The sequence below is a fragment of the Electrona antarctica genome, assembly GCF_951216825.1.
Source record: "Electrona antarctica genome assembly, chromosome: 22".
Classification (NCBI taxonomy): Eukaryota; Metazoa; Chordata; class Actinopteri; order Myctophiformes; family Myctophidae; genus Electrona; species Electrona antarctica.
In genome coordinates, this window is record NC_136805.1 from 12725695 (window position 1) to 12751030 (window position 25336).

At 43.1% G+C, this 25336-nt stretch overlaps 1 long non-coding RNA gene across 1 annotated transcript in view; it reads right to left on the reverse strand.

The window, feature by feature from the left end:
• Positions 1 to 700: 700 nt before the first annotated feature.
• The window catches only part of LOC306915412, an 88083-nt gene continuing 63447 nt past the window's right edge, over positions 701 to 25336 (reverse strand). The window contains exon 5 of the long non-coding RNA XR_013788814.1: positions 701 to 1131. This is a non-coding gene — a long non-coding RNA (uncharacterized lncRNA). The remainder of the gene's footprint in view (positions 1132 to 25336) is intronic.

Sequence of the window (25336 nt, forward strand, 5' to 3'; positions counted from 1 at the left end):
AGTGCGTATACATAAGTTGTATACAGATCGATGCAGTTATAGCTAAAAACAGGAATTGGCCTGTTATAGCGCCACCATGAGGCTGATTTGGAAAAAAATGAGTGGCATGTCATCCTCAGCCTAGTGGAAATGAGCGTGTATAATTTCACGGAAATTGCACACTGTGTTTGTGATTTGTGGCATTTTGTTCGAAACGGACCAATCATGTGAGCTTTGGAAGCCAATCTTAGTCAATCAGGATGGAAGATGGGAAACGTGTTGATCACATGACTATGGAGATAGTGTATACCGAATTCTGTGATGTATTCTGTGATAAAATGTGCACGAGTAATCTACAGAAATGTGTTTTGCCTAAATCGGCCTCATGGTGGCGCTACAACAGGCTGTTGAAGAATATTTGGGGCAGAGGTTCGTCGTTGGCATCCAGGGAGTGTGCGCGCAAAGTTTGGCATGGATCGGTCCAACGGTGGCGGAGATTAGCTGGTAACGGACGGACGGAAGGACGGACGGACACACACACGGAGTGCAAAACATACTCTCTCCCCATGCCTTCGGCCTGGTGGAGACAACTATGACGACGACACAGAGAGAGAACTGAGTTTCAGTGTCATATAGTGAGTTTCATAGAAAGTGAGTTTCAGAGTGAGTTTCATAGTTAGCGAGTTTCATAGTGAGTCAGTTTCATAGTGCAGCGTGAGTCTCATGACTTTAGGCCTCTGCCTTTTCAGTCAGTTTGCACTCTACAGATACAGAGATCTCCATGTGGGACACATGCATATGAATGATGTACAGTTAAAATACAGACAGATACAATGTGTGCTACAACGGGTATTGCATAAGTGCATACAGTAAGTAAGTATGATTATGTTCCCACTTCCCAAGTTGCATATCTCAAGTTGCATTCATTGTTTTGTATGCATAGCTTATCTCTCCACATGACCTTTTATTTACAGGGATAAGCTAGCATATCACAATTTTATGCAGTGTTTTCCTATTATAGACATGTAACGTATGCGTTTCTGTAGTGGCATCCTTCAGATGACATTTTCCAAAGATCACAGTGTCAGGTGCTCCTCTCCATGTCTCTAATGGCACCACAATTCCACAGCTGGTGTAGAAGTCAGAGGTGTCCTCATGATGCATCAGGCAACCCATAAAAAAAAATAAAAAAAATAAAAGCAAAAGATTTAGTTACACAAACATAACAATTAACATCCCTTTAGCTGGAATACTGTAATTGTGAAAAAACAGTGGACAATGGACAGTCTATAGCTGGTATGGTGTCGTGTCGAGGTCGCTGGAATACTTTTATTTGTGAAAAAACACAGCAGTGGACAGTCTATAGCTGGCACTTACACTATTACACTTACACTATTACACTTATACACGTATTACACTATTAAACTTATTACACTTAATACACTATTACACTTATTGCAGTTATTACGATATTATACACACAGTGTGTGTATAATAGATTTAAACATTCATTTGTTCCTCTGTCAATCAAAATGCTCAATAAGAGATTGTTAAATGACTAGATGCATGCACTTTATTGACTAGTTGCACTTTATCAGGGGAATGTGTGCAATTTCTCTGTTTCAGTGATGGTGTGTTTCATGGTATTTTTTCTTTTCCTTTTGTGAAATGTGTTATGTTGTTTATTTTGTATGCAGCTGTGACTCTGTCTCCAAGACAAATTTCTCCTAAGGGAGCCAAAAAAAGACAACCTTGAACCTATTACACTTACACTATTACACTTATTGCACTGAGGGAACATAGGGCTTTGGATAAAATTATATGTTAGGGATTGAGGGAACATAGGTCTGAGAGAACATAGGCATGACCCCTCAAAGGGATATAAAATAACTTAAATAATATGTCATATAAAATAAATACTACTGTAGCCTATATAATATGTTTTCTTTTTTTTTCAATTTACGTTTTATTGAATTTTAATCAAACATACATGACAACGAAACGACTGACAATTGACAATACATACAACCGAAAACAAAACAAGACAATATACGAACAATACACACAAGGGGAGATGTCTGCCTCTCTTCTCGATCGATGATCATTCATAATACATAAGTACCTCAAACAGGTGCATATACAGGTTAAACAGGTCTAACTGAAACTATACAAAATCAGGTCTTATGGTAGAAACATGAGCAATCCATCTAAACCAGTTATCTGTGAAGACTTCAACTTGACCTCTGAAGCTGAATGTAATTCTCTCCATAATAAATATACTATAGATTAAATCAATCCATTCATTTATAGTTGGTATTACATTTGTAAGCCACTTTTTTGTTAAGGCTTTTTTGGATGCCACCAGCAATACCCTCAATAGATACTGATCCTGCTTTACAAATTGAAGTCCCTCCAGATCTGCAAGATACATGGTTTTAAACTCAAAAGGAATGTCAACCCCAAAAACTGCTTCCAGGACACTGTGGACACTTCTCCAAAATGGAACCACAGAAGGGCAACTCCAGAACACATGAAAATGATTTGCCAATGTTTCTATATAATATGTTTTCATTGGTCTCATGGCTTTGTCACTGTTAGAGCTGCATGATTATGGCAAAAAACAATTATGGGTCCATATTTAGATTATTTATTATTAAAACAATGCCAATCGTTTTTAACAACCAAAAAATTAAGATAATGAACTAAAAGCTAAAATAAGTAAAGGTAAAGGTAACAAACGTTAATATATATATAATTATTATATATAATATATATAATAATTGTAGTGGAGTAAAAGTACAATATTTGTATTGGAAATTGGAAATACTCAAGTAAAGTACAAATAGTCAAATACCTCAAAATTGTACTTTAAGTACAGTACATAAATGTACTTAGTTACTTTACACCACTGACACAACAAACCATTAGTGTCTTAAGACACTCAAACAAGATAATAAAAAAAAGGGGAAAAAAGCAGAATGACCCTTTAATGTTTTGCCATGCTGTTGCCTCAGTAACCAAGGCCAGAGCCATCTAATAGAAGAGCTACAGTACGATATTGAGGGGGTAGAAACCGAGTGCTGGAGTGATGCAGCCTGGAGAAGGACAAGCTGGAGTTTGAAATACATTGTTTTCAACGAGGGCGGTGCAAATAAGAGCAATTTTAAGCATGTGTGCAACATGCCAACTGTTTTAAAGTATTGTACAGTAACAATTAAAGTCTCTGTAATGTTTATGTTGTACGATTACTACAAAACAATCTAAAATAAAGGGATTTAAGATCATTAAAGCTGGGCTGTTGCCTGTGGTCCAATGCCTTTCTGCTTACTTCCGGTCCAGGACTGACCACATCATTCACAACGAGACGAACTGACAAGGAACTGAAAACACTGTGGCATTCTAGACAAAGACTAACTACACACAAGTGAACTGAAACACACAATCAACACTGGGATAGGCTAACAGGCAACAGAACACAGGTGGCTAGGGTTACACTAGCCTCGGAAACCCAGACGTTTTTATTTCCAGGGAGAAAACAAAAGTCTGGGTCCGAGTCCACTTCAATTCGGCATAGAGTAGCGCAAACATCACTCACTCTCTGCTGATTTCTGATTGTCTGCACCTTTGTTAAATTGACACACCCACGCACACATATACACACCCACTCCTCTCTCTCTCTGTCGCTCTAATGAATTAGCTGCGCATAGTTTCTGCCGGCGGATCCTGCCGGGAGCTGCCTATGCCATAAAAAGCATAGGTGAGTTCCAGGCTAGGGTTACACTAATACAGGGAGGTGAGACAAGGCAGAAGACAGCAAACAAGGCAGACAGGAAATCACAGAACACTACTACAAAATAAGGTACAGAACACAAATACAAGTAAAAGTCCCAAAACACAGACAAAGTCCAAGGGCAGAGGAGCGTACAGTGACAATTTCTATATGTGTGAATGAAGAATTTATATATGCACAAATTAAGTATTTATATATGTGCAAGTGAATTATGTATGTATGTGCAGGTTTGATTGATTGAAGTATTTATTAACAGTTTGCAGAATTACAGTACATTTCAGCACCACTCAATATAAAGACAAGGGTCCTCATTCACAACGGCGTTTACGCCAGAGTGTAACGGAAGCGTATACAGATACTAAATATCATCGTATTTCTCTGTCCGATCACGCTGCGATTTGCTCCCGTCTTATTCAGGGAAGCTGGTGTAATCACTTCATTTGTGCGGATCGCAGAGTGTAGCCTTTCCGCATTTTTCCCAAGCGATTCGCCTGGTGTCGCCTGGTTAGAACGCCCATCCCACACCATATAAGGCAACAGGAAATATCGAAATACGTCATAGCATGCACCGGGTTTTAAATGATATACAACAGCCGCGATGAGCTTGTAGAGCAGTTCATTTTGACAGGCGGGTCTCTGCACGGACAGATCTTCAAGCAAACAGCGCGAGTTATATGTATATAATTATAAACGAAACTTGCCAACTTGGCACGCATTGCTTCACTCCTTGTTACATGTCAGAACGTTAATAAGTTAACTGATGTTACAGTTACTTTCACATAATGAGAAAGAAGTTAATTTGTACTGTTCACCACACGACCAAATGCTATATTAAAACTCGGCAATGATAAAAGGCCCTATTGATTAGTCTACTGCGGTGATTGATTCCCTGCCCTGCACTGTCGGATTTGGAAAGCAAATATATGGACATGCATGGACACAGGACATATTTTCTTTCTTTTTTTTCTTGTGGGATTTGGACTAAAGGCTATATTTCATCCGGTTGTATGTTTCCTCAGCTGCAGGTAAGAGTTCTGTGTGGCGTCCGCATGTGATCAATATACATTATTATAAATTAATACCACGACGCAAATGGAGGCAGATAGGTGCTTGCAGCAAAGGCATTTAGGCCTACGTGAAACTTTAATTGGCTGAGTCTCTGTCAACATGCTGATCAGCGAGTTACAGTGGTAATAATAATCATCATTAACAGCCTTTCTTGTTTCTTGTTTGTGAACAAGCGAGAGTGGAGGTGAGCTGGCTTAAAACTATGATATGACTGGCCGACTTTCAAACACGCTGATGCCATTCATTCAAATAGGCTAATGTGGTCTTCTATTTTTTTTATATAGGGCTAATCCCCCCCCCCCACACACACACACACACACACACACGCACCGACAGCGGTGGCCGAACGGATAGCGGCGCGGTCTTGATACCGGAAGGTTCCTAGTTCGAATCAGCCGTCCGACACGTTAAAAAATTACCACCGCTGAAGTGCCCTTGAACAAGGCATTGAACCACTACGATGAAATGTGTTCTATGAGCAGGGCCTGGCTGGAAACAAGTTCTTGAGCTTAGCCCAGATACCCTGGGTAAATATAGATTTCATTTCATTTCATTTCATTTCATTCAGACTGACTCAAAGGAGCTCCATAACGAAACAATTTAAATAGACCTATACTGCAGACATTACTACACTAAACAACGTTGGATTCGTACAGTGCAGAATGCAGATAAGTGTATGTTCTTATTATAATTGTGAGTTTGTTTTTTAACATGCAGCGCGAGTCCGCGAGACTGCGAGAGCCGATCTACAAGCTCACAGCGCGTTGCACTGCGAGTAGAAAGCTGTCAAGTGAGCAGCGCAATCGCGCATGCTAGAAATATCCTAATAAATAAATAAAAAAGGTGTCGGGCTTGCAGGGGCAGTTTCTGTAAGGCACTCTAGGCTAACCTGCCTCTAGAATGCATGCATATAGGCATACAAGTGATACTTGGCTTATATATAGGCTATAATTTTTGTATGTGCGACCAATGTTAGGGACACATGCCTACATATTTTATCTGAGATTTGGGGACTTTTAATTGATTCAGCATGAAGACTAAAGCCTTCTTAATAAATCTACGCAAGCCGTACACGACCATGAGAGGTGGCGCAGCTTTCAGCGGAATTTCCGACCAACCCACGTCACCGTCAAGTTCACGTTCAAGTTCATGAATTCCCACGTAATGTGGGAATCCACGTAAATGCCTGTCCGCTCACGCTCCGCTCACGTAACGTCACTTTATGAGCGTAAACGCCTTTGTGAATGAGGACCAAGGTGAGATATGTATGTATGACCGTCCTGTGCAGGTGAGGTATCTGTATGGATGTGCAAGTGAAGTACCGATATGTATGTATGTATGTATGTATGTATGTATGTATGTATGTATGTATGTATGTATGTATGTATGCATGTATGCATGCATGCATGCATGCATGTATGTATGTATGTATGTATGTATGTATGTATGTATGTACAACTGAACTGAAGTATGCATATATGTGCAAGTTGACTATTCCTAAACGGCTTCCCATACTATGGACCTAATTGGGTCCACCTCGGCTGTGCATCACATCTGTCCCATGATGTGCAGAGGGACACGCATGCATCTCACTCACGCGCATGGGGAGTGACTGAAACCACATTTTTGAAATCCATCAATGAAACAAGGGCCAATCAAAATCAAAGTGCATGCAAAATATCACGGAAATCACACGATGTGTTCATGATTTGCGGCATTTTGTTCAAAACGGAGCACTCATGCAAACTTTGGAAGCCAATCTTAGGCAAACTGTTTGGACAAAATCTGTAGGTGTAATGTAAAAAAAAAAGTGTGCAGAGTTTGGCTGCAATCAAGCCAACAGTGCCAGAGATTAGCTGTCCACAGACGGACACACAGATGGACACATGGATGGAGTGCAAAACATATACTCTCCCCATGCCTTCGGCCTGGTGGAGACAATAATCAGGTCCAGTTTACTACGTCTAGAGTAAGTGGTTTTCAACCAGTGGTCCTTGAGGGGGTTCCAGGTGGGTTCCAGGTGGTCCCCAGCTAAATGAACCCTTGTGGGTCCATTTGGTTTCATTTTACGCTCTCAAGAGTTAAAATATTGTTAAACATCTTTATTACTAAATTTACAAGAAGTCTACACAATTAGAGAATGTAAAATCATTGTTATTTTGATCAACATTTGTATTGTCTCTCCTATGGTACCACATCAATACAGCATGGAATTGTGGACGAAATCTTATCCAACGACAACAAAATATTCTTTAGTTTTGGATCTGAGAGGCTAAATCTGTCCGTGGCTCGAATGCCGAATAAATAATGGTCCCTGATATGAAAATTGTTGAAAAGCACTGGTCTAGAGGGTTTAAGTGGTTATAATAACACTTTCCCTTTCAGCAGTTTACTAAATATCAGTGATGGAAGAAGTACTCAAATTTTTTGCTTAAGTAAAAGTATCAATACCAGAATGTAGAAATACTCTGTTACAAGCAAATGTTCACATGCTTCTGTGCCACAAGACCTGTGTCTGCAATGAGCCGTTTCCCACGGTCTGTGTGAACCAGCGAATACCATAATACCAGATATACGTGACATTGCCTGCAACTGTCCTACAAAGTCACATTACAGACTAAAATAATAAACAATCCAAGAGCTACAGATTATATAGGTTTGTCGCTGTGGTTGAGCAACACCTTCTATCTCTGTTGTTTGCTGCGTGAAGGCACGCGTGAACTATACAGATTATTCTCCTGGAAACATGTCATTTCATGCTACAGTGAAGTTTCTCGCCTATAAGGCCATGCATTTACATTTTAATATATGCCTATATGTAACTATGTCCTGATTTTGTATCTGCAGTCTAGATAACTGTCTATTCTACTCTGCCACCCCACTCCACTTGTCCTACTTGAAAATCAACTGTACGATTCACAGATAACTGGTTTAGATGGATTCATTATGTCTCTACCATGAGACCTGACTTTGTTTAACCCGTAGAAGCAGATGCACCTGTTTGAGAAAATCGCCTGGATGGAATATGATTAAAGATTATTGTGATTATGGTAAGCTCACATAATGTTTTGTTTCCATATCTTTGATTTGCGGGACACGGGACAATTTCGGGACTGTCCCACGAGATTGGTCCCCAGGTTGCTCTTAGTCAGAATGGTGGTCCCTGGGTCAAAATCAGTTGAAAGAAAACCCTCCTCTAGTATCTACAGAGCAGATTATGTATAGGTATATATCTTCCTACAGTAGGTAATGATCATAGGGTATTACAAACACTACATTTATGTAATAAAAAGCTGTGTGGACATAATCCAACAGCTCAACTTTGTCACCAGCACATCCTCCATCCTCCTCCTGGACTGTGTGGACATTCACTCACTAAACCGCTGCCGCTGTGATGTTTGTCTGTACCTTTAACGAGCAAATGTCGCTGTCCGTTCTTTGTGGAACACATTGCAACTAGCTTTCATGTCTCCGATCATCAATAGGATACAGTGTAGGCGTGACGATGCATCAACACCTGGCCGAGTGACCCGGGTGCTGCAGGGACAATGTGTGCACGAGCGCACGTGCATGTGTGTGAGAGAGAGAGACGACCAGACATTGCCATGTGTGGTTGTCTGTCTCTCTCTCTCACGCACGCACGCACGCACGCACGCACGCACGCACGCACGCACGCACGCACGCACGCACGCACGCACGCACGCCTTCTGTTGTGTCTATGAGAGTGACAAAAGCATCTCTATACAGTACATCCATCCACACAGTCCGTGCATGCTTTTGCTCTTAACCTTGAGATGGCCATCATGTCTACCTTTCAGCTTTTTTGTTCCGAAATGCTATTGAATCACTTCCCTTTCTTGGCATTTTCATCTGTGAAATAGTGTCTTTGAAACGTTTCAGTCCAGATCCATCCGTGACTGTAAACATCATTGTTTGGAACAAGTGCAGTCACGATATGATGTTGGACCAGCATCTTCTGCCAAAATTGTGTACTGTATACGTACTGTACAACATCACAATGTGTGTGTGTGTGTGTGTGTGTGTGCGTGCGTGCGTGCGTGCGTGCGTGCGTGCGTGCGTGCGTGCGTGCGTGCGTGCGTGCGTGCGTGCATCCGCATATATACAGTATATCTAGGTGTTGTTTCGGATATTTAAACTTTGCTTCAGGCGACAACCACAGACTGGGGGTATATGAAACAACATGCAACAAACATTACACTTCAACATGGCTGCAAACTATTGTATGGCGTCTCTTCCACTGAATACCAAGGAGGAAGGAATGGGAACCTGGGGGATGGGTTCAGTTGTGATCAAGCAAACATGGTGCTCATCCTTTGTTCCCTTTGAATATACGCACTCTGTTAACGTATTTGTGTGGGTCTTACCCTTGAACTATATATACCGCTCGACTGGCAACAGCCCCAGCAACCAAGAGACAGTGAGGCGTCCATCGCAGTTTCTAATACACTTTGAGGGGGATATAGAGAAATCTTTGTATACCGGAGTAAAAGAAATGACGTCTTTTGATGTGAGCGTGGCGTGGAGGAACAATGTCGAAGGCCACCGCTGCAGGCAATGCACGCATGCGAATCAGACAACATCCGAGGGAAACCTTAAAAAATGTCCCTTCAGGTTCAAGCACAAGAAATATATTGTTTTGGACGTCATTAAAAAGAAACAGAAAGAGGTGAAAACAGAAATGGTGTACAGTACCCCCAACCTTGACCATGGGCCTCTCCCTCTGAGTTTCCATGATAACATTGAAAAGTAGGCTACGGCGCACTACATACAGAAAACTCAAGAGAAAAAGAAAAGAAAAAAACAAAACTGAAAAAGAAAGAAATGCTTTTTGTGTTTGGGGGAGGGGGGGGGGGGGAGGGGTGTCTTAAAAAGCACTTGTGACAACAAGTTTGTAGAGTTGTGTGTGAAGAGGTCAGTAGAGTGTAGAGTGAAGACAGAAGGACTCCAGATCACTACTTCCTCCTCTCTGTCACCATTTCTGGCCTTGAGCAAAGAATACTCCCCAAGTGAGAGCACTTTTAAGCATAGAAAAGTTTGTGTGTGCGTGCGTGCGTGCGTGCGTGCGTGCGTGCGTGTGAAAGACGAGCGTGAAATCCCTGTGTGACACTATGTAGCTTTCTAATTATTTCAGCGGTGCCTTTGGCAGCGTGGTCTGGGACCACCGCATGACACGACGACTTGACTTTGATTGGAGGCAACTGCTGTTCCACTGAGGAATGGGCTGACAGCTCTAAAAGGTAAGATAGGAGAGTGTGTGTGTGTGTGTGTGTGTGTGTGTGTGTGTGTGTGTGTGTGTGTGTGTGTGTGTGTGTGTGTGTGTGTGTGTGTGTGTGTGTGTGCGTGTGTCATGAGGGGGGGGGGGGGGGGTGGGGGGGGTGATAGTTTTCTTAATTTAGCAGAAATTCTTCACAAAACCTGCCTAATAATGGAGATGATGCAAATGACACATTTGCCCGCCATGAACAATTCTTTTTCCGTTTGAAGCCGTTTCTGTCTTAGATTCAGGGACCTTTCCAGAACTTTAAATTGGACTTCAGGTGAATGTTGTCATCTGCAAAAAGCACTAGACTCAGGATTGATTGACATGTTCAAATATCGCTTGTGTATTCTCGTAAATGAGGCCACATTAAAAATGTGCAATTAATTAATTAAATTAAATCAAATATAAATGTCAAGTAAAGTGCTGCTACTGTAGTCTACTTTTACTGTATGAAACATTCATCTACATTTATTCATAAACATTCACTGTGAAGAGGTACACATTTGGACAGAGCATCTGATTACGGTACTTGCTAGTTGTGTCCTACATATCAGGCAGTGGCTCAGGACATAGACAAGTGGCCCGGATGGGAACTGCAATGTTCCCAGTTGGATCCCAGGCTCCCCCAGAGTTAGTGCTTAAGTGTCCTTGAGCAAGACTCTGAACCCCTAATAGCACCCAATGTGCAGGTTGGTGCCTTGCATGGTTTCCTCCGCCATCAGTGTATGAATGTATGGGTGAATGTAATGCACATCTATGTATGCTTTGGATAAAAGTGCTATATAAATGCACCATTTACCATTATTATTTGATATGAAGAGAATTCGTATTGAAAGATTATTGATTAATCCAACCTGAGTTCCACAAACAGTACAGGTGAATGTTATGAAACAGCTTAAACTGTACTATTACAGTACCAGTAAGACGCCTGAGGGGCGAGGTCGTGTGCACTGGCCATATATGGAGCGTGTCTTGAGTGTACAGGGTTTGATGAGGTCAGATCAACATATGGAATATCAGAACAGGTCAGATCCATATATGGAGATCTAAGGGTTTGATGAGGTCAGATCAACATATGGAATGAATTCTGTACTGGCCAAATATAGAGCGTGTCTTGAGTGTAAAGGGTTTGATGAGGTCAGATCAACATATGGAATGTCAGAACAGGTCAGCTCCATATATGGAGACCTAAGGGTGGCAGCGGGGGCAGTGTCTTGAGTATAGCCTACAGGATTTGATGAGGGCCCATGCAGGTAGGGCCGGGCCTTAATTTTCGGGCCTGTTGAGAACTCTAGTTTTCGTTGGCTGCCGGGCACGGCTGCACAAATAACTTTGGGGCAGGCCCGTCTAGAGTTTAAATGGACAAGCATCAGTCAAAAGGGAGACATCGAAGAGGAAGGATGGATGGGGAAGGATCATATGAAATGTTAGAACAGGTTCTGATTCTGACATATATCCATATACTAATATTTATGACATCAGGGATCTCCATATATGGGCTTAATTGCGACAGCAGGTCGCATTTACTATGACCCCTGATTTACTATCATCCCTGATGATGTCATAGTGATGTCACGAGATCTGGGCACAATATAGAGGGTATGCGCGTGACATCATCATCATCATCAAACCCGGAAGTTACGCAGGAATGCCTACTGGAGAGTGGCAAAAAACGACTTTCTGGCGTTGACAACCCATGCATCCAAACAGAGAAGTCCTATCTGATTGCAATAAACAACGTTAAACAATGTTAAACTCACTTTGCATGTTGCTTTGCCACTCGATTTTCCACTCGATGTGCCATTCACTTTAAGCATGCGCATACCCTCTATACGGGGGCTTTCCCCATGTAGTACAATAGTACATGTACATACACACACTGACACACACTCTGACCTTGAGGAACAAGCTGTGCGGTACACTAGATAAAAGGTGGACATGATTTGAGGGATTTTCTTTTTGTCTCTCCGTTTGAAAGGGTCTCTCTCTTCAATATAATAAATAACATAAATGGTGTATATACAACGTTGTTAACTTGTTTGACACAAAGCTTTTCGAAAGAAGTGTCCTGTGGCGCACTATGGGGATGATAAGGTCGCAGAAATGAGATCCATGAAGGGCATATTCTATAGGGTTGCACTGCAATAGAAGATGGAATGGGGCCGATGACATTGACTGGCTACAAAGAGAGCTGTGCGGGGGATTGGGATGGGAGTGGGAGCAGTGTCTGCTCCAGTTGGCTTGGTAAACCTTCAATCCATGAGCATTTAAGCATTATGTTATGCTTTAGCTATTGAAAAATAGCAGAACTACAAGCTTAGAACTATGCTTAGTTTCCCATCATTCCCAAAGTAAGATTTTACAAGCCATTTTGGTTTGTTCCCAGTTGTGAGATCCTATCATGCTCCAAGTGGTCCAACCAATTCAAACTGTGTATATGCCTGTCGGACCAGCAAACAGGGGAACATCCCGGGTGCGAGGACATGTCACCACCAACTTCAGAAAAACATGTAGTTGCCCATGGTTTATGTTTATGTTTATATTTATTGAAGGATCCCCATTAGAGACACATGCCTGAGCCTCTAGTCTTCCTGGTTTGATCCCTTTGGGACATCTCTACAAGGGACTCAATTATTTTCGATCCTATGCCACCAAAATGTGGAACGCCCTACCAACAGACATTAAGACATGCAAACCCCCTCACTCTCAAAGGGCACCTATGGACGGCTGCAATTTGAAACTGGCCCCCGTAAAATCTGAATCCCCCCCCCCCCCCACCACCACCCACCCCTTTTTCCCCTCACTGTATATGTTTCTTTTCCCTTTTTACCTCCTTTATGATGTTCTTTGGCAATATAGAAGTGTCTACTTGTACGTCTCTAAATGTTTTGATGAATTGAACAAGGTGGACCCCCTTGGGGTGTGTGTAATGCTTTATTGGGTCGTCCACTCACAGTTAAGTCTTTGTATTGAGTTGTGCTTGAAATGTACTGTAATTCTGCAAACTGTTAATAAATATTTCAATCAATCAAGTCTGGGAGGTCTGCGAGTGAGTCTATGGTTGAGCCATGCACGGACCACCGACCACGGAGATTTAGCAGACCCGGCCGTACTGTAACATCCACAATCCACAGGATCTCTCATCATAGTATAAGTAGCCTAACTTTAACTCCCACTTTTCAAGTTGCTGACTAGTCCTTTTTTATATTAATTACTAATTTACCACTTCATGTAGGGATTGTAGTGATGATGGGTGAGAAATTGTGTTTGTGTGTGTGTGAGAGAGAGAGAGAGAGAGAGAGAAAGAGAGAGAGAGAGAGAGGAGGACGTAAGCTGTAGATACTGTACAGGTATTGTGTGTATGTGCTACAGCCTGACGGTAGCCATGTGTGTCACTTTCCCGGCGCTCGTGTGCCCGAGTCCCTAATGATGGTGGTGTGCAGCGAGCTAACTACCCTCACTGTGGAGGCAGCCCCCAGGCTAGTGCCACATCTCTCCATCAAGGCCCGCCTTCATCCCACTTTACACCGGGCCCGTTCCAAAGACACACATGCACACACGTGCGGGCACACACACACACACACACACACCCACACACACACCGCCAATGACAAATAATTCATATTATGGCCTGCCTGAAAGTTTGCCATACTACCTCATTAAGCAGCCTATTGTAAGCGGCTGACATTCTCCCAGCATAATGTAGCTCCTTGGTCAGCCTGTGTTTTGAAGTGACGCCTCACTAGAGGGAAATGGAAATAAATAAAGAAATGGGGGAAAAGGAGGGAGAAAAAACAAAAACAATCCCACCCAATTGTGCTATGTTGTTTTTCACCTTCTCAACTCTCAAGGTGATGCAACTTTAGCTGCCAGATACAGTAATGGATCCCTGTTGTGCCTTGATATGGAACAAGGTCCAACAATGACAAATCAAATGAAGTCAGAAATGTGTTTACTCCTCGTGTCATTTGGCAGGTTAGGAAATGCTTTTTTCCCCCCCATTTCAATAAATTACACCTACGCCCGCAACGGAGCACTACAAGGACGCCGATCCCAATTCTGTTAAGTGTTTATGCTATTATACACGGCACCTAAACACGTCTAAAATGCTGAGCTGTGCTGGTAAGATCTTAAAATGTTCTCGGTTTATGCAGGCTGTGAGCACTGAATGTTGGCCGAGAGTTACTGCAGTTACGAGGGTGAGGGCTGCTAGCTACACCAGTAAAATGCTGATTGTTAATTGAACTTTAACATTGCTACAAATTAGTATACAGTTGGAGGCCATCGATATTGTCCTTTTATTTTTGCTGAGGTTTGCGTGATCTGCGCAAAAGGACAGTTAACGCATTTTGGGCGGGAACCCCTTTTGGTGTTTTAAACATTATGTTATAATTTAGCTATTGAAAAATAGCAGATCTACAAGCTCATAGCGCGCCACCGAGTGGCGCGCTACGAGCTTGTAGGTCTGCTATTTTTGAAAAATCGTGAAAATATTTATTTCAGAAAACTGGAGGATTTAGAAGGATTTTTTAAAATGTTGAGGTCAGGCCTAAATGGGTCAAATGATAAGGGACAATATCGGTGGCACCCAACTGTAACTATACAGTATTCCTTCAAAGTACACAACCTCTTCTAATCTAATACACACAGATGAGCACGACAGGGGTGAGACCACAAACAGATTTGTTTGCTGTAATGAAGACACTGTGGCTCAACCAACACTATATTGAGTTTGATCCCTCCACTTAGGGCCTCATTGATTTTTCCTTGTAGCCACGCCGGTCCGGAGCACGTACTGCTTCTGAGGTGGCCGGTGAAAATTTGTCTTTCATTTCAATCTGCAAAGATTCACACAGCGAGAGGGAGGGGACGGTGTGATGATGGGGAGGGTGTGAGGGTGGATTCTGGGAATAGAGTGATATAGGTAGACGGGGGGGGGGTTGATGGGGGTGTAGGGAAGGAATAGGTATGGAACGGGGGTGGTTCTTTGGTGCATTCTGTATTTGCGGCGTATGTTGGAGAAATGGAGGAATAGCAATTGTGTGGGATCTCCCCCCCTCTTCATTCCAGTAGTAGCAGCAATCAGTCAGTTCAGAGGCAGGGAGCTCCTGGCGAGCCTACGAGGCATGTGGCTAGGTGCACTCTGTCCTGGGGGCGAGAGAGACGAGGAGAGCTGTGACTGAGCTCTGCCTATTCCAGGGCATCACGGAGGCACAAGAAGAAGGAAGAAGAAGAAACTTTGTCGAGGAAGAGAAGAGAAAGGCAGCAGCGCTGGAACTCGGGGACGTGGAGAGCAACTGAAGCAGACTTGATGCCGGAGTACAGCTGTGTGCAACTTCAATCTGCACTTCAAACCGCCCAAGCGTAAACACACACACGCAGCGCTTCAGAGAGCAGAGATAAAGACAAAAGTTAGTGGCAGAGGAAGAAGATGGAAGAAGAGGAAAGAGGAAGATGGAAGGCAACCCCCCCCTCTTCCCCACCCCTCCACACACGAGGAGAGATAGAAGTCAAACCCCTGCTAAAGTTGAATCCTGAGGCTGTCTTCCATCTCTGTCGGCAGATAGTAGGAATGATAGCGGAGCATGTTCCAGCCTCCCTTAATGAAGTCCAGATGTCTGACAGTTCTGCTCCTTGTCATGCCGGGGCTATGACCTTGGGAAAACTATAGCTCAGCTTGCGGGCCTTCTCTCGTAACTACAGAATACTGCAAAAATAATATCAGTAACTCTGCTCACTGCTCGGGGATTAAGACGAGAAGGTTCCACCAAACAGATTCTGCAAATGCCAAATGGTTGTATATCTGTTCCCAGTTAATCTATCCAATCAGCCGTTGCTTTACTTCATTCCACCTGCTTGTCAGGTGACCCCCGTGGAGCTGAGCATGACCCATCCAACAGTACACTGCCACCGTCACTATGGAACATCTGTTCTGCTCTGTGAAGAACCTGCTGTTAGCTGTATAGGTGCTGACACAATGGGGCTAGGGAGACCTGCATGATTACATACTGCATATTGCATTTGATTCAACCTCCATTTAACCATGCATTTCAAAACAGAGAGAAACGCCCAAGAAACACCCGGTCATGTCACATACAGTACAGTAGCTGTCAGTGGCGTGCACAGACATTTAGAGGGGCAGGTGCTCAAGTCAAAAAAGAGCACCTTGTGCAGCGCGTGGAATCGGCCGGTTGACTTAATAGTGTGAGATTTATAGATTTTGGGGCCTAAATAATATATTAGAAGAAGAATTTATCAATGTCACCATGGTCCACATACTGTACAGTGTACACTGTAAAAAAGTGTTTTTTGTTTTTTTTTCCAAAAGGGCACATTGCCAAAGGGGCAGGGGGTGCTCCAGCACCCCCTAGTGTCTATCTGTGCACGCCACTGGTAGCTGTAGCTCAAGTGCACAGGAAACAAATCACTATCTGTACCCTTTGTAGAAAGTTTTCTCATTAAATAAATAAAAACATAAGTAATCATGGCATTTATGGCCTTATAGATAGCAGTGGACTGTACAAGAGTAATACCGGCAAATAAGGTAAGGTACAATGATTGAGTTTCAAGTTATGTACCCCAGTGCTCCAGTTCAGAGTATGAAAGGTATGAAAGTGTTATACAGAGATACAATTATGAACTATAAATCAAATGCCAAAATGGCATATACTGTAGCTGCAAAGCAGTTATTCGGGGGTTCAAGCCAACATGGAATGTTAGAAGTTGAAAGCTGCGAGGGGTCTAGACCTTTGGCAGTATAAAGATACAACTAACAGGTTTTATATCGATGGCACAGATGCTCATTATAATCTCCGGACAGATCTGTGCCAAGCCACACAAAATGTCTGCAATGCCATACTGAAAATTAAAAAAATATATATTTGGAGACATGTTTCAACAGCTTAATTAAAAATATAGTTTTGCAATGATTGGATAAACCATTTTGAATTTACATTTATGACATGACCCCTTGAAGTTCATTGGTCAGTATCTTCGAAACTAAATAAGATATCAAGAATCCATACAGTTATGTCAGTTTTGATAAGCGTGGTCCATTAATGATCGGTACCAGTCAGAGATACAGTTTAGGTTGGACATATCAAAAATGTGTCAAAAAATGTAAAATGGTGGAAAATCTAGTCGGGCCGACTTTAATCATTTTCCAGGCAAGAGTGAGGATAGATGTATCGTGCATGTCTGTCACAAGTGAGTTGAGTGTAAATTCGAACTGACGGCGTACAAGTTATGACTTTTCCAAAGTCCAAAGTTTTGATATTTAATTATAGCGCTCCCATCAGTTCAATTGAGATCATATTGAGCAAGAAATGCATACAACTTCCGATCATTGGTGAACATGTCATGTCTCTTTGTCTGCCTTGTACCATCTCATAGCAATCCGCTAAACCGTGGCAGAAGGAAAAATAATAAAGCAGCACAAAAACTATGGGTTTTCAGCCCTATGGGTTTTGAGCCCCTAATAATCCCATCTTTCTTTAGCATCAAGAGAAAAACACATCTTCTTCCTTAACTAAAGCTCCAACTTCAGCTTCGTCTCACACAAGGTGCTGATTATACGGCCCTGAACAAATACTGTTGTTTAATGCTTTAGAGATTCAACATTCTCAGTCACTTTGCCTTTTTATATTATTGTGGGTTTTATCCCAAGGCTGTCAGCATACGAGCAGATAGTGTATAAATACAGCACACTGGTTAGTCTCACCTCTTTAAGCATACGGCAAAATTAGAAAGCGCAACACTTATTGATGTGCGGCTGAGAATAGCAGGTAAAAACATTTCAACCGATTTTCGACTCCTCCGTCGAGTACAATGCATCACAACTTCACTCGGTGCACCGACACTCCCGATATAAGAAACAAAAGTGGGACTGCGAAAGTGGGACGGCAAGTCTGTCGGAGTAGAGACAATTACAGTGTTGAGGATGCGCTGTGAGCATGGGTTGCAAAGACAAGAGAGCCATTTTAAAGGAGATTAGTGCTGACACTTCCGTGTGTCTCAGCGTGCCGGCAAATCACACGCAGCGGCAGCTTATGCGTGTGTGGGAGGCCCCTTTGTCACTTGTTGCATTCAAAGTGGGAAGACGATGGGATGACACCCGGCCGCCTCCGATAGATCAAAACCCAACTAATAAGCTGGGATGCTCAAATTAACAATGAAGCCTCTTGTTTAACTCGGGCTGCTTGACTCGCTCAGTGTCGGCACACACAGACTACACCATGCACGTCGTTTAAATCTACACAGGGATGGGAAATATAATGGCTGCACACAGTGTCACCAGAATAGGAATCTGGGTGGTGGAGAGAGGAGGATAACAAAAGCCATTTCCTGTTGGCATACCTACCCTGTTAAGCCTGGTCTTCTACACGTAGTTGTGCGTGGGTGTGTTGCGTCGCAAAAAAAGCAGATCTAGAAGCTCACTGTGAGCTTGTAGATTGACTATATTCGGCACGCAGCAAGCCCCACACAGCTAACTATAACCCAGGCTTTACAGATACAAGATGAGTGAGAGTGCTATAGCTCGCAATCGGCACTGAAATAATTGTCCTGATGCACCGACTGAAACAGAGACGTGCGGATGACAAAAGCGTAGCAGCGTACTTCCATGGAGGTGAAAGCATGCTGGGAGGGGAGGCCTCGGGGTAAAAGCGTCCAAGGCCTTTCCCTTTGCAACAATAAGCCGCCTGCATTGTTCAACTGAAGAGGCTTGTTGAAATTTAATTTGCGCTGTTCAACAGTCAATAATGCCCCCCCGCCACCCCACCTCCACTGAGACACACTATTTAACCCATTGAGACCTGGAACGCATCCATGTCACGTTAGCGTTTAACCACATTAACCATTAACCCATTTTGGGGCGGGAACCCCTTTTGGTGTTTTAAACATTGTTATAATTTAGCTATTGAAAAATAGCAGATCTACAAGCTCATAGCGCGCCACCGAGTGGCGCGCTATGAACTTGTAGGTCTGCTATTTTTGAAAAATCGTTAAAATGTGCCTCAAATCTTTCCGAAAATTGTCATGATTTAGAAAACTTTTTTTTTTTTAAATTTCGACGTCAGGCATGAATGGGTTAACCCCTGCACTTGACAGTCACGTGTTATGCGTGCACGCACACACACACACACACGCACACGCCTCTCAATCGCCTCTCAATAGTGAGGGGGCTAAGCATTATTGACGACTAGCTGAGCTTAATGTACCTACATTTCCCCCTCCAGGCTATCCCCCCCCCACCCCCCTCCCTGCCCACACACCTCCACTCCACCAGGCTATCCCCCCCCACCCCCCTGCCCACACACCTCCACTCCACCACCACCTCCATACCATAAGTGTCAGCCATGTTTCAGGACCATTTTCCAGTTCTCCCATGAGACCAACCAGGATTCGGTTGTTTCTGTTGATTTTTTGTTTTCATTCATTTATTTATTTAACCTTTATTTAAAAGTGTAGTGAAATGAAATATACGTTTGTCACACTTTTAGAGCATATCCGTGGTATACGTTTTTCACACTTTTAGAGCATATCCGTGGTCATCATATGGGCATACCTACTGTAACAATGGGAAAATTCTCATTTGTGTGTTTTTATATCAAAAGTCCATAAAAATAAAAATGTAATTACTTCCTTAAAACGAAAACGTGCAGCGTGATGACGTGTAGAGCTATACACATCAATAGAAGCCAATAAAAATGAAGCTCACCCGTTTGAGTCCCATTGCTGCGCGTCCGTCCAAACACAGGTGCTACTGATTACAGAAATACAAGATGACATCCAGACAGTGTATTACTCGTTTTAAACTTAATCATCACGCAAAAATATGTATATAGGTTGTGTACAGGTTAGAGATAACCCCCTGGCTTTGCTGCCGACTCTCTGTCACTTTGTAAACAAACCACTGTGCATGTGCGTCCATGTGGTCGTGCATGAGACGGACCTACGTCCCCATAGCCTGGAGGGATGCGACGCTCTGATTGGTTTAGAAACTAAGATCCTGCTGTCTGAGGCTGAAACTTCAAAATAAAATGCCCAAAAAGCCATTTCACTACACCTTTAAAGGCGTAGTGAAATGAAAAATACGTTTTTCACACTTTTAGACCATCATATGGGCATACCTAACAATGGATGCCAAAAAATGGGCAAATTCTCATTGTTCTGTGGTTTTATATCAAAAGTCCATAAAATATTTTTTTTAATTACTTCCTGAAAACAAAAATGTGCTGCGTGATGACGTGTCGAGGCCCACATCAATCAAAGCCAATAAAAATGAAGCTCACCAGTTTGATTCCCATATCTGCGCGTCTGTCAGAACACAGGTGCTACTGATTACAGAAATCCTCCGTTTTTAATCCAATTGAAGATGACATCCAGACAGTGTATTACTCGTTTTCAACCGAATCATCACGCTAAAATATGTATATAGGTTGTGCCGTTGTGTACAGGTTAGAAAAACATCCCCTGGCTTTTCTGCCGTCTCTCTGTCACTTTGTAAACAAACCATTGTGCATGAGACGGCCGTATAGGACCCATAGCCTGGAGGGATGCAACGCTCTGATTGGTTCAGAAACTTCAGAGCCAGTGTTTCCTACCCTGGTTAATAAACCAGACCGAATCAGCCGTTGGCAAAAAAAAATTGCCTACCAGCGGATTACGGTCTGGCGAGGCTCAGTAGCACGCCTCTTTCCTACCACCGAGAACAGGTCGGACCAATCGGGACACGGTATGCAATATGGGCGGGCTTTGGTACAGTGACGTTCAATGCTTGAGACCTTTGACTGACAGTATCTCTGACCAATTGCGTCAAAGAGAAAATGTTTGAACCCGCCCCCCGGGAAATGAAATCCAAGTGGAGCCAGCCCAGACTAATATACCGCGACAGTGTTGTGTGATATTAGTCTGGCTTATTAGCCAGGCTAAGTGTTTCCAGCATAGACAAGCTGTAACGTAACTCAAAACAAAATGCCCACCATTTCCGTTTCACTACGCCTTTAAACAAGGCAGACCACTCAAGGGTAAGGACTGCATGGCCTCTGTGTTCTTAGTTAAATACTAAACAAAACAAAAATAAAGGATACTGCTACCACAATGATAATAATCCCTACTTATCTCTGTACGTCAGTCTGCAGTTCATGCATCTCCAGAACAGTCCGACCAACCGACTTAATTCAAACTCGGCACATGCAGGTGTAGCCACTGCCCAGAGGAAGTGCCAAGTTGGCTGGATAGGCCGCTGTCCAGAATCACCAATCTGACCAATACACCCATACCGGTAGGAATGTATGTATGTATGTATGTATGTATGTATGTATGTATGTATATACGGTATATACATATGCAGTTCCCAGAACCGCAGACCCCACCGGTATGCCCATATATGGTCATGCGCCTATATGGGACCGACCGACTTCAAACTCACATCGGCATGGACTCGAGGGAGTGCAGGGCCTGTCATCATGTTGTTTGAATAGCCGGTTGTCCAGAAACGCTGATCGTACCGAAACGGTCATAATATGGAGATACGGTTGTCTAGAACTATCGATCCTACTGTCATGCGTGATGCGTAGAGTGGGAAGTCGGTTGGATCAGCGGCTCCAAATCCTCATCAATATGACGTTTATAGACTGGTCAAAACAACAGTTCTGACAAAATATTTCGGGGAAAATTCATCACACTAAATAAGAGCCCCCGGTGTGTAAGGACCTTCACTGAAACAATCATTGCAATGTCTTCCCTTTACTGTTTCCTTTTTTTTTTCTATAAGTGACTAAAGTGAGCTATACTTTTGTCAAGTTGAGTCTCACAGAAATGCACACTGAGCAAAAAAAGAGCGTGCGAAAGAGAGAGAGAGAGAGAGAGAGAGAGAAAGCGAAGATGTCTAGATTCTTCAGACCAGCTTGTTAAGACGGTAGGCCTTTTATATTTTTGCAAGGAGAAATACCTGACATTTCCCCTGTCAGGTTGGTGGGTGAGGTCCATCATGGTGGTCTGTACTTCATTACAGTTCTATTCACATCTGTGCCACCAATTCTACTTTTACACACGTTACAGTAGTTGCTGCATTCAATTCAACGCTCGCACCCACCAGGCATACGGTTAAAACCACGTCCCCTTTTGGGCATGTCAATGTTGTTTTGGCTTTTACGTCCCGATTCCCGTCCAGGACAGACTTCAGGCGTTCCTCCTCAGGAGACTTGGCTCAGATCTGACCCATTTGGGCATGTCAATATAGATGAATATTTCGCTCTGTTGATTAATTGAATACATAGGACCACAATGGAAACAAGTCGCCAAGATTATTTTTCTTCCTTTTAGCCCAAATGTTTTATTGTACCTCCATGCTGTTTACATTTTTGACTAATTATCAAGTTCAAGTTCACAACTGGTGATCTTGTATATCAGCTATTATCACGCAGCAAAGTGTAACATAGGGCTTAAAGGAGTATTTTCTATCAATTACAGTACACACCCCCATGAAGCCTTGAAATCATGGTTTTTGCCACATTCCTGAGTGAATAATTTGATGACAGGTGGAAGAGAGTCTCCATTGAGTCTCCTACCGGAGAGCCCCGCCGCTCAAATGATTGGCTTAGGAATGTGACAAAAACAAAAACTAATCAAATTCAAGGCTTCATGGGGTGTGTAAATGATAGAAAATAAGTCAGTTTTGGGGTGAACTACTTCTTTAAATAGTTACGTCTTGCTTAGGAAAACAGAAGGGAGAGTGTGAGAGAGAGAGAGAGAGAGAGAGAGAGAGAGAGAGAGAGAGAGAGAGAGAGAGAGAAATCAGTCTCCGTTGTCCAGTGTTGTGCTTTTTTCTCCATGAAAGTCACATTGCGATTCACCCCTGAGGGTCAACCGACAAACAAAATGTGTGTGTGGCTTAACAGACTGAGGCAACAGCCTGCAAGAGCCTCTGCATTCCCCGCTTCAACAATGTTGGGACAAGAAGATACCGTACCATGCACGGTGACATTCTCTTCAGCAATTATTATTTTTTCTCCAGGAGTAGAAAACTCCCTGGCGACTGCTTCCTTAATGGCCTCGTTAACTCTAATAGCAGATTACACAGGTAATTGCCCGGATCACAACGCAATTACAGTCAGGGGTGAATGTTAAGAAAGAGGGTGAGTGGGTGGGGTTGTGTTTCTGTGTGTGGGTGGATTCGTAGGGCTGGGCAATTAACCGAAAATAATTCTAAACCGATATTTAGAAACAATAACCAAATTAATCTTCCTCGTGTATAGGTTATTCAATTAATCAAGAGGCAGATTCTTTTTCTACAGTATATCAAAGAGTCAACATAATTTTGATTTAGTTTGATTCTGATTAAGGGCCGATTCATACTCCTATTTTACCGCTGTAGTGCTGAAATGATTTCGGCTCGTCAGAAATTTTCAGTAGCACCGAAGAGCCGACTTTAGGACGGTACCCGCCCCCCCGAACCTCAAATGACGTCACATTGTAGGCTCTACAGCGCCGAACCGACTTTTATTCGGCTCTAAAATAGGAGTATGAATCGCGCCCAAGCACTTAAACCCTAGTATACATTGTTGTTCAATGGTGTCACTGGTGTGCATAAATAGTGAAAATAGTCAATCCACAAGCTCACAACATGTTGCATCGAGATACATCGTGTGCTTATTTATCTGCTATTTTCAATTAAACATTTACAAATAATAATAATGAATCGTAGTCGAGGAAAACGTTTGAAATAATTGTGATATAGTGTGTTGCTGACCCTGCAGACTATTACATTCTAAACCTTTGTTCTTGTTTTCATTATATGGACATCGGGAGATATCGCTTAGTTTCTAGGAAGATCAAATACAAGAACTTCCTTTCTCATTTGACCCTTCAGAATTCAGAGAAACGAAACTGACTGAAAATAATGGAAAAAGCTTGTTTGACTGACTGTGATTACTTGGCCGTAATCATTGTGAGCGAAAATAAAGGCCTTTCTTTAACCACTCACTGAAGCCCTATAGTTTATGCCTTGTCGTACGATGTTGCTGCACAGTGAAAATAGCCAATCTACAACATTTTACAGTGCAATGTGTTATGAGCTTGTAGACCTGATATTTGCCACTATTTTTGAGGTATATGTCGCCTATAATGACCCAAAATACAGTTACCACATTAACCCATTTTGGGGTGGGAACCCATTTAGGTGTTAGCATTATGTTATAAAATAGCAGATCTACAAGCTCATAGTGGCGCGCGCTACGAGCTTGTAGGTCTGCTATTTTTGAGAAATCGAAGAACGACTGACATAGAAACATAGCTTTTTCAGAAAACTGTCAGGATGTAGAAGACTACAGTAGTGCTATAGCCCGGGACGTGCAGGTGTCTCTGACACAAACAACAAGCACTCCAGCACCGCAACATTGACGCACCGGCGATACCACAGCGTAGTTATGCACACATGATGAGCCATTTTGTCAAGAGCAAGCAGACCAGGACCCAAGACACAGGAGGAGAGGCTCCTGTATGGAGCCCGAAAAAGAAAGAGGATGCATGGGCTCAATCCCACCCCCCTCCCCACCCCAACACATACACACACATCAAAGCCTTGCCCACCGGCGGTGTCTTCTGATATTTATTTATTGAGATGATTTTGCCAGAAACCCAGTGGCCTGGCTGTGCCCTCCCACTCTTTGATATGCTGCTCGGTTCTTAGCTGGCTGTCCTCAGAGGAAGAGGGGTTGCGAGGAGGAGGGGAGGGGGTTAGTCGAAAGAGACCCTCAGAGGAAAAAGAACATGGCTGACACTGTACAAGCAAGCACACACACACACACACACACACACACACACACACACACACACACACACACACACACACACACACACACACACACACACACACACACACACACACACACACACACACACACACACACACACCAGATGATGCGTGGGGAACGTGGGGAGGGTGAGGCGATGGAGGTAGAAATCAACCATTGATTGGTATTTAGAGGGCCAACGATCTGTTTCCTCCTCCGTTTTGCCGGAGCGCGGATAACATCTAAATGATGGTTGGATTATAGCAACCTTGTGAGTTGTTAGAGCTCGCGCTCGGACCGGTGCGTACGGCGCACACAGCTGTGTGCTGAACATCCCCCCCCGAAACAGCTGTATATATGCCTATAGGTCATGATTTTACAACCGTGTGGCGAGGTATTGCAGGTGGTCCCTTACCACGCAAT